This window comes from Psammomys obesus, unplaced genomic scaffold, assembly GCF_907164565.1.
Source record: "Psammomys obesus unplaced genomic scaffold, mPsaObe1.curated_primary_1811, whole genome shotgun sequence".
Classification (NCBI taxonomy): domain Eukaryota; kingdom Metazoa; phylum Chordata; class Mammalia; order Rodentia; family Muridae; genus Psammomys; species Psammomys obesus.
In genome coordinates this window covers 50,601,737-50,615,585 of record NW_026585895.1, presented here as the reverse complement: position 1 = coordinate 50,615,585, position 13,849 = coordinate 50,601,737, and the positions used below count along the sequence as shown (strand labels likewise).

The 13,849-nt window shown below is 48.1% G+C and overlaps 1 long non-coding RNA gene across 2 annotated transcripts; it reads left to right on the top strand.

The window, feature by feature from the left end:
• The first annotated feature begins 49 nt into the window (after positions 1 to 49).
• LOC129671756 (uncharacterized) lies at positions 50 to 6,708 on the top strand. 2 transcript variants are annotated; one of them, XR_008719382.1, is made up of 3 exons: positions 50 to 160; positions 3,414 to 3,498; positions 3,795 to 6,708. It is a non-coding gene; the product is annotated as an uncharacterized LOC129671756 (long non-coding RNA). The 2 variants fall into 2 exon arrangements; XR_008719383.1 differs by having other exon boundaries at positions 3,791 to 6,708.
• The last annotated feature ends 7,141 nt before the right edge of the window (positions 6,709 to 13,849 follow it).

Sequence of the window (13,849 nt, the reverse complement as noted above, 5' to 3'; positions counted from 1 at the left end):
CCCCGGTTGCGCCCGGTGACGTAACTTCCGGGGCGGAGACCTACGAAGTGGGACAGTAACAGACAAAACAAGGCGCCAAAGACCGGTGGCGCAACTGGCTGTGAGAAGCCAGATTGAAGGTTAGGGCTTCCTGCCCGGCTGCCGGGAGCGGTGGGCCCAGGTGAGTGGGTCGGGTAGGGAAAGGGACGCGGGCTATCCCCTCACTGAATCCTATCCTGTGCGCCGTCCTCCGCCGCGCCCCCGGCCGCACTTGCCGCGCTGGTCCCCACAGTTACGCGCCCCTCCGCGCACGTGCCCCCTTCCCGGAGGTTCCACCTGGGCGTTCTCTGGACAGCTCCCGATGTGCTCCTCAGATCTCCTCCGGCTTCCTGGCGCCGGCCTCTTCCCTTGAATCCCCCCTCTTCCTGATCTGAGGGACTGTACCCGCCCTGGGAGCGGGAGAACTGATCTTTGGGATCAGGCTGGGGTTCCCCGAAAGACCGATTCTTGATGTGAAACTCCAGTTGGTTCTGTCCCTGTCCCATGCATACGTTGGGCAGAAGTGGCAGATATAGGGAGATGAGGGCGTGGTCCAGGTGTGGGTGAGCTGGAGGTCCACAAAAACAGGCCAGGCTGAAGGAACACAGCTTCGGAAGCCAGGGAACAATGAAATTGGAAGCTACATTGTGGAGGAGGGGATGGAGGACCTGAAAGTTTTAAAGACCTCTATCTTGGAAAAGTGGCAGGCAGGGATACCTTTAACTCCTGCTGACTGTGTTCTGCTCTCTGGAGCACTGACTAGCAGACAGCATTGGAGGACTGGTAGAAGATCCACTTGTGTCAGGGAGAATAAATTATGTCAGAGCCTCTGGACAGCAAAAGTGACCAGGACACACATTCAGTGAAGGTTAAGTTCTTCTGTGCAGTCCAGGGGAAGCAAGGACTGGAGGGTAGAGTTGTGGAGGAGATACTGGGGTGATGGTGGCTCAACTCCCTTGTCTTCACACTCCTATAGCTTGTTTGGGTTGAGGGGTGTTGGCTCTCTGGACCTTCTTACCTCCCAGGGTCTGTAGGGCATAGGAAATGTTTGAGACCCCCGTCTTCCCCAGTGGTTCTTGTCTGCTGCTAGAAATCAGTTTCCTTATACTCCAGTGGCCTGTGTGTGTGTGTGTGTGGAGGGGAGCTTCTGGAAATTGCCCCGTGAGTCGGGAGTCTGGGCAGGTAGCTGGGCTTGACTTGCTGCTTGAAGGAACTTCAAGGGAGGAATCAAAAGTGAAGTCAGGTTTTTATGTGGGGAGAGTGAGACACAGCCTGATAGGCAAGGATCCCCGAGGGACCCAGGTGAGCTACACATGTGGGTTCCTGGAGCCTAACTCACCACATCTTCATCTCTGGGCTCACTCAGCTGTCATCATGGCCTGCCTTGGACTGGGACTGATGCTAGGAAATGTGTTCCCAGCCTCCTCAGCACTGCAGTATGAGAGGAGGCAGACGTCAGGACACAGAAGATGAGGAGTGACCATTGTTACGACAGAAAGAGCTCCACTGTAGTCCAGAGAAGGTACCCATGGATGGGTCAGGGTTGCCCAAGGTACCCTTTCAGGAGAGTGGTAGTCAAGGAGCATGGGAGTCAGTTCTGGTTCTTCTACCACAAGCAAGTGATTGCAGAGCTTCAGCAGGTGTCCCAGTCCTGGCAGTGCAGAAGTGGCCTGGACAGCCTCTGTCCCTTGCTGGCTCTAGGTACTTTACTGCTAGACACCCATGTCAGTTTCTGGGTGCTTGCACTGCCCTCCAGGCACAAACTAATCTGTCCAGCTATGACATAGTCTAAGACTCTCCTTAGACCCATCCAGGTCCCAGAATTTGTCAGCCCATACATGGCTGACTCTTGTCAGTACTTTGGGCCTTCCCTATGGCTGGGCCACACTCCCGACTCAGGCTGTTTTTGCTCTCCCTCCTGAGTCTACAGTGGCATCCACACTTGTCTCTTGGCGAAGTGCAAAACAGACTACCCCCTGTGCCATCCATGCTGCCTAGGCACTGCTCACTGTGGAGAGTGTGTCCTTGGTTTTAAGTGGAAGTCCATGTATGGCCTGGTCCACCTGTTACTTCTCCCTCATCACTTCCCTCCTTCAGGACTAGCATTCTCTGGGTGGCACCTTCTGCCTCCTGCCTGGATCACTCTCACCACTGTTCCTGCCCCAGGGACACTGACTCAACGGGCACTTATTCCTCCAGAAGCCTCTACTAGGCCCTTTGATCTGGGACTAAGGTCAGTCCCTGGATCCCCAACAGGGCCTGGCTTCAAGACTTCAAAAGTTACTGAGGGAACTCCTCATTACAGCCAAGGTCTGCTGTTGTTTCCAGTCCAGCAGGAGCCTGGACTGTCCAGGGACATGACTGTCGTTTTGCATTCCCTGCCACTACTGTAGGGCGGGAAATGGAAGTGCATCCTCTGGGCAGAAAAGAGTGAAGGGCTGGAGTAGAAGGAGCTTAGGGCTCCAGAACTGGAGACAGGTGGCATGGAGGGCTCTGCCTGACTTGGTTGGGTCAGTGGCAGCTTTATGAGCAGCTGGTGATGGAGGTAATCGAGGCTCAGATGGAGCTCTAAAACTGAGAGAGGCAGAGGCAGGAGCCTGGTTTCGACAGAATGGCACTAGAAAGATGGCAGCAGTGATCCATGCTGACACCCAGCAAATGGCAGAAGCTCCCAGTGGCCAGCAGCATGTAGCTGACTGCTAAGCCCTGGGAGGTCAGTGGTGAATTTCTAGGGAGGAAGGGAGCCCATCCTTCCCCAGAAAAAATGATGAATCTCAAGTGGTCATGGTGGAGGAGTGGAGAGAGAGTTTATTTAGTGAATCAGGGACATTTATAGACCTTGGGCAGTGGGAGGAGTTTCAGGTTGAGTGTTTTTGATTTGCTGGGGCTAGGGACTCCTGGTATACTTAATCTAATGAAACAGTATCATAAGAGGGGGGAAGCAATACTTAATTATCCTGAGTTTGGGAAGAACTCCAGATATGGTTAAAGGTCATTGGTTGAAAACCAAGACACCAAGACATCTCATTAACATAGGGTGGTTGTTTCCAGGAATCCCCAGGTGCTCACTGACCAGGTTTCTCATCAGGGCTTGTTATCTCCCTGAGTGAGGGCTATGTGAGGCTCTTTAGGAGAGCTGGGGTTCCCCAAAAGAGACAGGGAGGGAACCCCATGAGAAACAGAGTCTGTTGTCACATGCCAAGTTCAGAGGCTTTCTGGAAACACTAGGCTTTGACTTTAACAGCTGAGTCCCACAGTCTGCAGGGCAGGCATCATGTCCATGTGGTTTCTGTTGCCCTGTACAGGCCCAGATACTACTCCATGAGCACTGGGTGGATGTTGGTGCCTCAAAGTCTCACATGTACCTGCTGATAGCAGCTCTTCCTGTCTTCTAGTATTGCAGAGGACCCTCGATAGATGGCCAGGGTCAGCCTCAGCAAGGACAGCCAACATGCAGCTAGAGAGCAGAGTCATCTGGGGGTAAGTAAGGCCTGTTTAAGGCCAGAACCATCATCTTCAGGGTCCTTCGCATCCTTACTGTGGTGACAGCTGATGCTCTCAGCGCAGCAGAGTAACAACTGCTGGCTATGTTCTTTCAGTCGAGGGCTTTCACTTGGAAACGGTTTTGTTTTCCTCCTCTCAGAGTGTATCAGTGCCTGTTGCTGAAAGGGCTGCTGCTTACACATTGGTAAGCAGTCTCTCGTCAGGCTGGTCAGGAGATTCTGATAAAATGGTTTTGTTGGTTTTTTGTTCCTTTTTTTTTTTTTGTCAGACAGGGTCTCCCTGTGAAGTTCAGGCTGGGACTGCAGGCATGTGCCCCCACACTGACTTCCATTGTGTTCTGCTGAAGGACTTCTCAGAGCTCTGAATGTACAAGTGTGAGAAGAAGCTGCTAAGGTGGTAAGCCTCGCAAGCGCTTGATCGTGCGCACATATGGAGGCCAGGGTTCTTTGTCTGCACTTAGAAAGGAGACCCAGGAAGTGCACAGTTTAAGTCTTGAGTCTCTCTTCAAACCTGTGCTAGAGTCACAGTTGCCACATGCTCAGCTGCCAACACTGGACTTCTCTGAAATTCAGATTACTTACCTTCCCCCTCCCCCCAAAAAAAAGAATTTTTTTAGGTTGTCATTTCCATTTATTTATTGAGCTTGTCCAACCATGTAGCCCTGGCTGAACCTTGGACTCTCAGAGATCCACCTGCTTCATCGTAGAGGAATTTTAATCCAGAAACATGGCTGCTGTGGCAAGGGATCACATCTGAAGACCGGGTAGTTAGTTCATAAACCTGCCTCTAGGTTGCCTAGCAACCTGACATCCTGTGTGGCAGATGTGACTCGTCCCTTGGGTAGTTGAACACGAACACCGTCTACCTGAAAGAGGGAGTGGAAATGGGGGACAGAGACGCAAAGAATGGAGACCAAGACAGGCTTCTGATCAAGGTCTCAGTTTACTGAACGTGCAAACAACACTTATAAAGCAAAGGGTACAATCAAATTTTTTCACAGTAACAACACATCTGTGCCACCTGGCAAGGCACCCAAGAATTCACTCAAGGTTACACAAAGTTTGCTATCTGGTTCCCGGGGTTGCACGGAGCTTGCTATCTACTTCTCAGGCTCAGAACACCCCAAACACCCCACTTGCAGAGACTGCCAAGGACAGTCTCAAAGAAATGGAACTTTAGATAAGACCCACATCTGCCAAGGCCAGGAGGCAGAATTCCAATTACCAGACTCCTTCACAGATGCATCTGGGAGACACATTTCAGCTGCACACCAGATATAAAGAGACAACCAGTCACTACACGCTCTCTCTGCTTGGGTTTCTCTCCCCTTCCATCCTCTCTGACTTTCTCTTTTTCTGTCTTTCTCTTCTCCTGCGCTCTTGCTCTCCCACTGTCTCTGTCTGTCTGTCTCTCTCTCCACACTTCTGCACAATAAATCTCTTCATTCCAGATCTGTTGTGTGTGTGTGTATGTGTGTGTGTGTGGCATTTTTAAATATATTATTACACTAGGTCTATTTGATCTGGCTGGAATGCTGACATGCCACACACCTTTAACCCCTCTGGCTAGAATATAGACAAGGCTTTGGTACACACTTTTAATCCCAAACAATGACAGTAAAGTTAGTTTGTAGAAGAAAGCACTCATGTTTGAAGGTGACCTCTACTTGAGAGGCAGACAAAGTGATGAATCAGAGAAAGAATTGACAGAATAGGATATGCCCAACTTTTATGAAGAGAGAGAGGAAAGAGGTGACTTAAGAGAGAGCATCGCAGAGGAAGAGGAAGGAAGCAGTTTTACAGGGACAGTTGCACAGAGACAGGTTGGAGACAGAACAAGCTAGGTGAAGACAGAACAAACCAGAGAAGGAGAAGCCAGAAGATTAGAACATATTGCCAAAGTTAGTATGAGGCCAAGCAGAGCAATTCAGTCACAAGCCAACAGAAGCCAGTTTGAATCAGTTTGGAGAGGAGTTTGGGGCCAGACAGAGAGTTGAACCAGCCATCCAGAGTTCAGAAGGAGCTAGAAAGGGTGAGGTAATTGAGCAGTTAAGTCTCAGAAGCTAGAAATACTCTAGGCCTAAGTTAGCAGATGGAAGCAGTAAGCCTCCGAAAGGACAATTAAATCAAGTGAATAAAAGTCACTTTTACACTTCAGCCTCCTGAGTACTGGGATTGTGCTACCATCACCCAGCACCAATTCCTCATCTTTTTAGACTAAGATTTATACCTAGCTCCCTGGAGGATGTTTTGAGGATACATTTCTGCAGGGAAGACATGTAGAATGCTTACCCAGGCTGATTTACCACGTAATCTACAAACAAACCCATGACATTGATCTCATGACCCAAATCTTGGCAATGGCCTTTGTCCCTGTTGATGGATGTGCAGGAAGGCTCAGCATGAGCAGGAAAGAAGGTAAGGCTGTGACTTGGAACGTGCATTCAGCAGCCCTGGGTCTTTTGTGTTTTCCTGAGCCTTCTCTGCCTCCACCTCCCTCTTCAGTTCTCCACAGCAGCAGCATGAGACTCCCCAGCCTGACCTTCGTACAAATTGTTATCTTGGGGATTTTTCTTTTCTTTTTCGAGACAGGTTTCTCTGTGTAGCCCTGTCTGTCCGGGAACTCTATTTGTAGTCCATGTTGGCCTCAAACTCACAGAGATCTGCCTGCTTCTGCCTCCTGAGTGCTGGGATTAAAGGTCTCCACCACCACCGCTCAATGGCTTCATGCACAAGGAGACGAATGCTTGTTACTGGTTTCATATTGTTTAGATTCCTGATATCAAAGGTAAAGACTTCTCTGACCTACTCTTCACAAGTGGAATTGATGCGTAATCCTGTTAAGGGATACTATCCTCTAGGCAAGACTTGGGGTGACATTCTTGAAACCGGATCAGCTGTGAACGCCCACAGGAGTCCCTTCCAAGACTGAATCTACATTCAGGGTTAGAAGTATGGGGGTGATCAGCCCTTCACCTGGGAGTCCAGCCACTCTCTCCTCTCTGCACCCACCCCAAGTAGTCCCGTTGCAGCTGCATGTGATTGAGAGGTGCTGCAGCTTACAGGATGTGGAAAGTTAACTGAAGGGGACACTCCACAGCTTTCAACCAGCAACCATCCTGTGCTCAAGAGATGGCTCATGATCCTGTTAACAGTCTCAATAAACTCAGTGGTTTACCATGCTAGACTTTGGGCTGTTGTCCTTTTCTCTCTGGCTTGAGTGGAAACTTTCCTGGGGGGGGGGGGCTAGAAAGATGGCTCAGTAGTAGAGAGCTTGCACATCTCTTGTGGTGCCCAGAGTTCAGTTCCCCACACCCATGTAACTCCAGCTCTGGTGGCACCTGACACCCTCTTTTGGTCTCTCTAGGCAACTATATACATTTTAATTTGTGTGTCAGTGTATACACACACACACACCTACCTTAAAACAAAGTCTCCCAAGCTGGGAATCCCAGCACTCAGGAGGCAGAGGCAGGCAGATCCCTGAGTTCCAGTACAGCTAGAGCTGCATAGAGAAACCCTGTCTCAAAAAACAAAACCAAAAGTCTGCCCAGAAGAGCCACACATTCTCTTCCACATCTACTCCCTCTATGCCCATCTGCCTCACAGAAGTCAGTTGATCTTGGAGCTGCCAGCTGCTGCCCGCCCCTGTGCCCAGGGTGGGCCCTACCCTGGCCCTGTTCGCTGTGAGGAGCATCAGCAGCTGAGGAGGAAGAGGGAAATGCCTGAATGTGGTCCTGTCATACTCTTGCTCATAATAAAGTCAGCAGGACAGCCCTGCCTGTGAGAACTTCTTGTTGATCTTGAGGAACTGTTCTGAGGGAGAGGAAGCCGGAGCCTTCCTTGCTGGGTAGAGATGAAGAGGAAGCAATGGAAGCAGGTGAAGGGAATTCCTCCTCCTTGTGGGGACAGTATACAGTACCATGTGCTGTTCTGAGGTTCAGTCTGGTAGTTGCCAGAGGGACAGAAACCAGCTGGGTGACAATTTTGTCATTCCATGTGCCAGAATGTGACCCTCCCTGTTTTTTTGTTTGTTTCTTTTTAATGTGCACTGATGTTTTGTCTGCATGTGTGTCTGTGTATGGTTGTCAGCTCCCCTGGAACTGGAGTTACAGACAGTTGTGAGCTGCCATATAGGTGCTGGGAATTGAACCCAGGTCCTCTGGAAGAGCAGCCAGTGCTTTTGATGACTCAGCCATCTCTGCAACCCTCAGTCCCTGTTCTTTTGAAATGTTTCTGCTTTTAGTTTTGAAGCTGAACAGGCAAGAATGGGATGTCCCCTCCCCAAACTGGGTGCACACTTCATCTGGCAGTGTTAGGTGACCCCACAGCCTCTACTAACTCGTGCTGTCAATAGTGGAGTTCAGAGAGAGGCCCCTCCCTGTACCTGCCTGTCTCTGCTGGGAGGGGCTGCTTACAGACATGAGGAGTTGCACTGTGCACTCAGGTCCGGGCTGCCTCTGACAAGTAGGCAGTAAAGAAGAGCAGCTGCTTCTCCCTTTGAGCCTCAAGGTGTGTATGAATTGGGCACACTGTAGTAAGTAGCCTTAAAAAGAAGGCTAACTTCTAAAATACACTACAAATATATCCCTTTGATGATGTAAGGCGAAGGAAACAGTGCTGTCTCAAAAGAACACTTCATTCCAACACAGAGAGGTGCTTGGGATTGTGAGATTGTTGGAGAACAAAATGGGAAATGGTGATTGCCAGGGACAAGGCCATAAAGTGAGAGGTCTCATCTGACCAGAGAGCGTTTAATTTAATAGATAAAGAGGTTACATAGGAGCTACTCATAGTGGGACAGACCTGTAATCTACCTCCTCAGGAGGCTGGGTAGGAGGATCACAAGTGCAAGCCCAGCCTAAGTGACAGAGTAAGTGTGGCTCTGTCTCAAAAGCCGAAAGAAGGTTAGGGATAGAGCTTTACGGCAGGATGCTTACTTGGGGAGCCCAAGGCTCCAGGCTAAAGGAACACAAATGCCCTCAGCTGCATATGGAGATCTGGGTACTGTAGTGTGAGGTCTTTAACTCACCTGACCAGGACTCTGAAATATGGGAAAGCTCATGGTATCCATATTTCACTGTAGCATAAAGCCATCCATGAGTGGGACAAGGGACTGGCTATAACTGGAATAGAGAGGGTGTACAGTGTGGGCAAAGCCAACCTCAGGGCCTGAGCTCTGCCTTCACCTGGACTCATTTCTGGCCTGGGGTGTGAATTCCTGCAGCAAACACATTCGTCCTCCACATCACTCCTCAGCCCAGCTTCACCTTCATAAAACATACAGTCCTTCTGATGGTGTCAGCTCAAGAAGGTGGAGTTGCGGCTAGCCAGCAGGCCCTGAGGACGCAGAAGCTCGTGTCTGTACATGGCCCAGGCCTCAGCTCAGGTGACAGATGAAGCCCCACAGGTTAAAGGTACAGTGTACCAGTGCATCATCTGACCAAAGTGCCCAGTAATAACTACCAGGAGAAGGGTTTGTCTCTTGGTGTCAGGGGTTGTGACCCAGCAAGTGGGAGAGGCACTGCTTGACTGTGGGGCTGCTAGCTGTGGTGCTGGCAGTATGAAGAGGAGGCTGTTCGCACCACAGCTAATAAGGAAGCTGTGTGCTGACTCTGTGAATCTGAGGTCAGCCTGGTCTAATAATGAGTTCTAGGACAGCCAGTTGTATAGAGAGACCCTGTCTCAAAATACAAACCAAACTAAAACATAAAAGCATCGAGCTGGGGGGTGGGAGGGAGAGAACTGAGTGCACACTTAATCTAGCAGTGGTAGGTGACCCCACAGCCTCTACTAACGCGTGCTGTCAAGTGTGGAGTTCAGAGAGAGGCCCCTCAGCAGTTAAGTGCCCTTGCTGCTCTTGTAGGGAACCCAGGTCTGCTTCCCAGCACTCAAGTGGCAGCTCAAAACTGTCTGTCCCTCGGTTTTAAGGGCTCTCACATGAACTTTTAGTGGCCCTGAACACACAGCTACACATACATATGCAGGCAAAACATCAATATAAAAATAAACCTTTGGAGCCGGGTTGTGGTGACACGCACTTTTAATCCTAGCACTCAGGAGGAAGAGGCAGCTGGATCTCTGAGTTCAAGGCCAGCTTGATCTACAGTGTGAACTCCAGGAAGCCATGGTTACACAGAGAAACTCTATCTTGAAGGGGGTGAGTGACACAACCAAAAAAACAAAACCAAAGTAAAAAAACAGGCAAATAATAAATAAATCTTTAGACGATGCACAGCCGTCCGCATCTTTAATACCAGCACTCCTTTATGCTCAAATTGTGCAGTTTTCAATTCCACTGTGCTTCACCTTTCAATTCTCACAGTAAACCTGACTAAAGCCAGAACTAGTCTTGAAGCTCTGCTGTCTTGAGCCTTCCTCTGCCAAGCTAAATAGTTTATATATTTACTCTAACCTCAGCCCAGTTTTCAGGACACACAGAATGTGGACAAATTCTCTGTCAGAACATACCAAGGTGACCTCTAGCGCACTTTCCAGTAAGTGGCTGGCCCTGTTTCTAGAAGCATTCTGGTCTGCTGCATTTCCCTAGATTGTACGCTAGGTGGCATTCATGCCATCCTAGCGCTTCTCTAGCCCACTGTCTTCAAACTGTTCCACGTTCCTGTTAGGCCAGTTCCAAAGGCCCAAGAAGCACATTGTTAGTTTAGTACAGCGACAATTCTGCAGACAGCACCATTTTTTTTTTTTTTTTTTTTTTTTTTTTTTTAGTTATTTGTTTTTGTGTTGTTGTGACTAAAACACCAAACAGAAACAATCTAGGGAAGGAAAGGTTTACTGTAGCTCAAGATTTCAGTCCTTCCTACCAGGAAAAGCCTAGTGGAACAGTAGGAACCCTGAAGCAAAGACAGTTTACACTGTGAGAGATAAGGAAGCAGAAGGGGTACCCCGGTGGAAGGGGGGGACCGGACCCAGAATTAGAAAATAATTTTCAAAGGTCCATCCCTAGGGACCTGCTTTCCATGACCCATCTCTTAAACTTTCACTCTAGGCAGCTTTTATGGCACACAACTTTAATCCCTGCACTCAGAAAGGAGAGGCAGAGACAGGAAGCTGCTCTTTGTGGAGTTCCAGGAAGTCTACATAGTGAGACCCTGTCTTAAACAAAACAAAACACCCAAATGACCCCACCAACTGGGGTCTGAGTCTGTGAGGGACATTTCAGACTCAGATATTAACAGGCAACAGGAATGTTGGCTTCAGCATATGCCTTCTCCCTGCTGTAGCAGAAAAGGGATGCCAGCCCTGTCAGTGTGCAGAGATAGAAAGGAGGAAATGAGAGGGCAGACCATGCAGCAAGCCAGGGCAGAGCCAGAGAGAAATAAACCACACAATCATAGATCTACATGGTATGACCTCAGAGGTAATGGGCCAGCCCGTCATTGTGTGGATAGGAAAGCCAGGCCTAGAGAGGGCTAGAATTTGTGCCAGCTAGCATGGCATGTGTTAGCAAACTAGAAATGGGCTGTTCCCACCCAAAGCTTAGCTGTCTCAAAATAGAAAAATGAAATAACAAAACAAAAAACAAAAACGCTAAAGGCTGGAGAGACAGCTCAGTAGTTAAGAGCATTGGCCGCTTTTCCAGAGGACTCTGGTTCAATTCCCAGCACCCATGTGGTAGTGGATAGCAATCTGTGGCTCCAGTTCCAGGGGATCTGACACCCTTTGCTGGCCTCTACAGGTAATTGGGTATACAGACATAAATTCAGGCAAAAATCCATACACAAAAAATAAATGGCACCTCTGGGAATGGAATATAAGGTCAGGAGAGGGAGTGAGGGGCTACAATGTGGCTCACTGGTAGAACAAGTACTTGGCATGCCTGAGGCCCTGGGTTGAACCTAGCACCGAGAGTAGATATACTGGTTAGCAAAGTAATCAAGCTACACATTGTGTACAGCAGGAATCCGTTCAGGATGGATGTTGCAACCAATGTTAGCGAATTCAGCCTAGACAATGCTTCTGCTAGGCAAGGTTTAAGAACCTCTGTTCTCATCCATGGCTGGCAACTTTTCTACTGTTGTGTTCCTTAGCCAACACCTAGGTTCAGAGTTTAATACAGCCTGCAGCCCATCTTTCAAGGTTATGGTGTCACCTCCTCCATGCAGCTGCCCAAATTTACCTCTATCTCTGGACTTTTCCAGCCCATTGGCTGCCCAAGTAATGACACGGGGACTTTTTATGGTTATAAAAGTTTGGCCTGACCTTAGGGTTGTTCCCAACAGCTTCTATAACTTCAATTAACCCATATATACTAATCTACGATCTGCCGTGTGGCTCATTACCTGTTCTCGAGTCCCTGCACCTGTTTCTTCCTCCATACTGATTCTTTCCCCGAGTTTCTTCTTTCCTTCCTTCCTTCCTTCCTTCCTTCCTTCCTTCCTTCCTTCCTTCCTTTTTTGGTTTTTTTGAGACAGGGTTTCTCTGGGTAGCCTTGGCTGTCCTGGAATCCACTCTGTAGACTAGTCTAGCCTTAAACTCACAGAGATCCACCTGCCTCTGCCTCCCAAGTGCAGGGATTAAAAGCATGTGCCACTATGCACAGCGCTTGATAGATATTTTGAGGAAACAGCAACTAGGGCGGGATGTGCGGCTGGATCATCTGGGCTACTGAAAACACGCAGATGTATGACATGTGTGGTGTCAGCTAAAATCCATTCTCTGCTCACACTTTATAAATCCGTTTGGGCCAGGTAACCAAGCTGTAATATAAACATCCACCAATGTCATATGAAAGGATGACATGTAATAATAAGTCATGAGGACTCTGTAGCCAACAAGATTTGTTGACTATGCATAGGCATTTCTGTCTCAGCGCTGTTCCTTTTCTTGGGATATCTTTTTTTGATGACCCATCATTTTCCTTTTGATGTTTCTCTTGTCCAGTGGTCTCTGAATTCCTTAGTTGGATACTTTTCTTCTCCTGGAAAGATAAAAACCCTGCCCCAGCCCTAACTCTGGGTCCTTTCATTAACAAGCAGGATATATCTTTTTGGCAATAGAAAAAGGATTATCTTTCAAATTGAAATAAATTGTTTTAAAGCTTGAAACTAAATATATCTTAGTATGTGGATAAATATGCTAATATTCCCTTTCTTCTTTATATAAATTTAAGATTGGTAAGTTGTGGGTCTGTTCTTCCCTCTGGGGACATTGGCCACCAGCCCACGAGGGCAGGAGGAACAGAGCTGGTGGGGGCAAGGCTTGGAAAGCCATTAGCATGATGGAATGACAAACTTCTGGGACCAGCTGCAGGGAGGCAGAACAACTTTGTTCCAGGGGTGAGGAGAATATACAGAAATAGGGAAGCATCCAGTAGTTACTCTGCTAGGTACTTACAGTGAACAGTCTTCCATCTCATGCTGAGCTCAGAGAGCTACCTGGTCATGGAGGCTGCAACCCTCAGCAGCAGGGCCCTGTCACAATGCGTATTTCTCTTTTATGTCATTAAGGCCACTACTATTATTATTAAGCAAAAACCCATATAGTACCTTTAAGAAAAAAAAATGTGTCATTTTGATTTTCAGATTGCCATTTGCTTTTTTCTCATACACGGGTCCTGCCCTGACTTCACTGTGTAGACCAGGCTAGTCTGGAATCCACAGAGATCACCTGTCTCTGTCTCCTGAGTGCAGGGGTTAAAGGCAGGAACAAGTGTGCAGCATTTAAAGGCCTGTAAGTCTGACAAAGGATGGCCTCTCCTTCCTCAATCAGCCTTCCTCGATATTTCCATGTCAGGGGAGATTATTCCCTGTTGTCACCTGTACTGTTGTTTCTTTCAATATTTTTTCTCAGAAGCATTTTTTATTTTATGGTTTATTTCTGAGACTGAAGCAGTTTTAATCTGTGTCTTCCATTGCTGCAACAAATCATGTCCCCATAAATTCATGGCTATAATTAGCAACATATAGCTTTAATTTTTCCTATTTGACCTTCTGGCCCTTTATACTTAAGCCATCTCATACTTTGGTTTACCTGAGATAAAGTTCCACCCCCTAGGAACTGAATCTCTACCTCCTGAAGAGGCCAATCTGGAGGCCAAGATTTTGGTGAAATTATTGTTATATGTGCCCCTGTGTCTACTAAACCTTCAGTTCCAGTGCCATTTATAAATACTTTTTTTGGCCTCTCATCACTTATAGCTGCTTGCCAAAACTTGTTTTCTGGTCTCTCCTGAGTTTTCTGTTTTATCTTCTGAAGCTGCTTTGACTTTGATATCTGAGCTGTTAATGGCTATATCCAGAATGGTGCTGCTTAATTGCTCTGCAAATTATTTTCTCTGTTGCTGACCTAAAATGGCTGACTTGAAT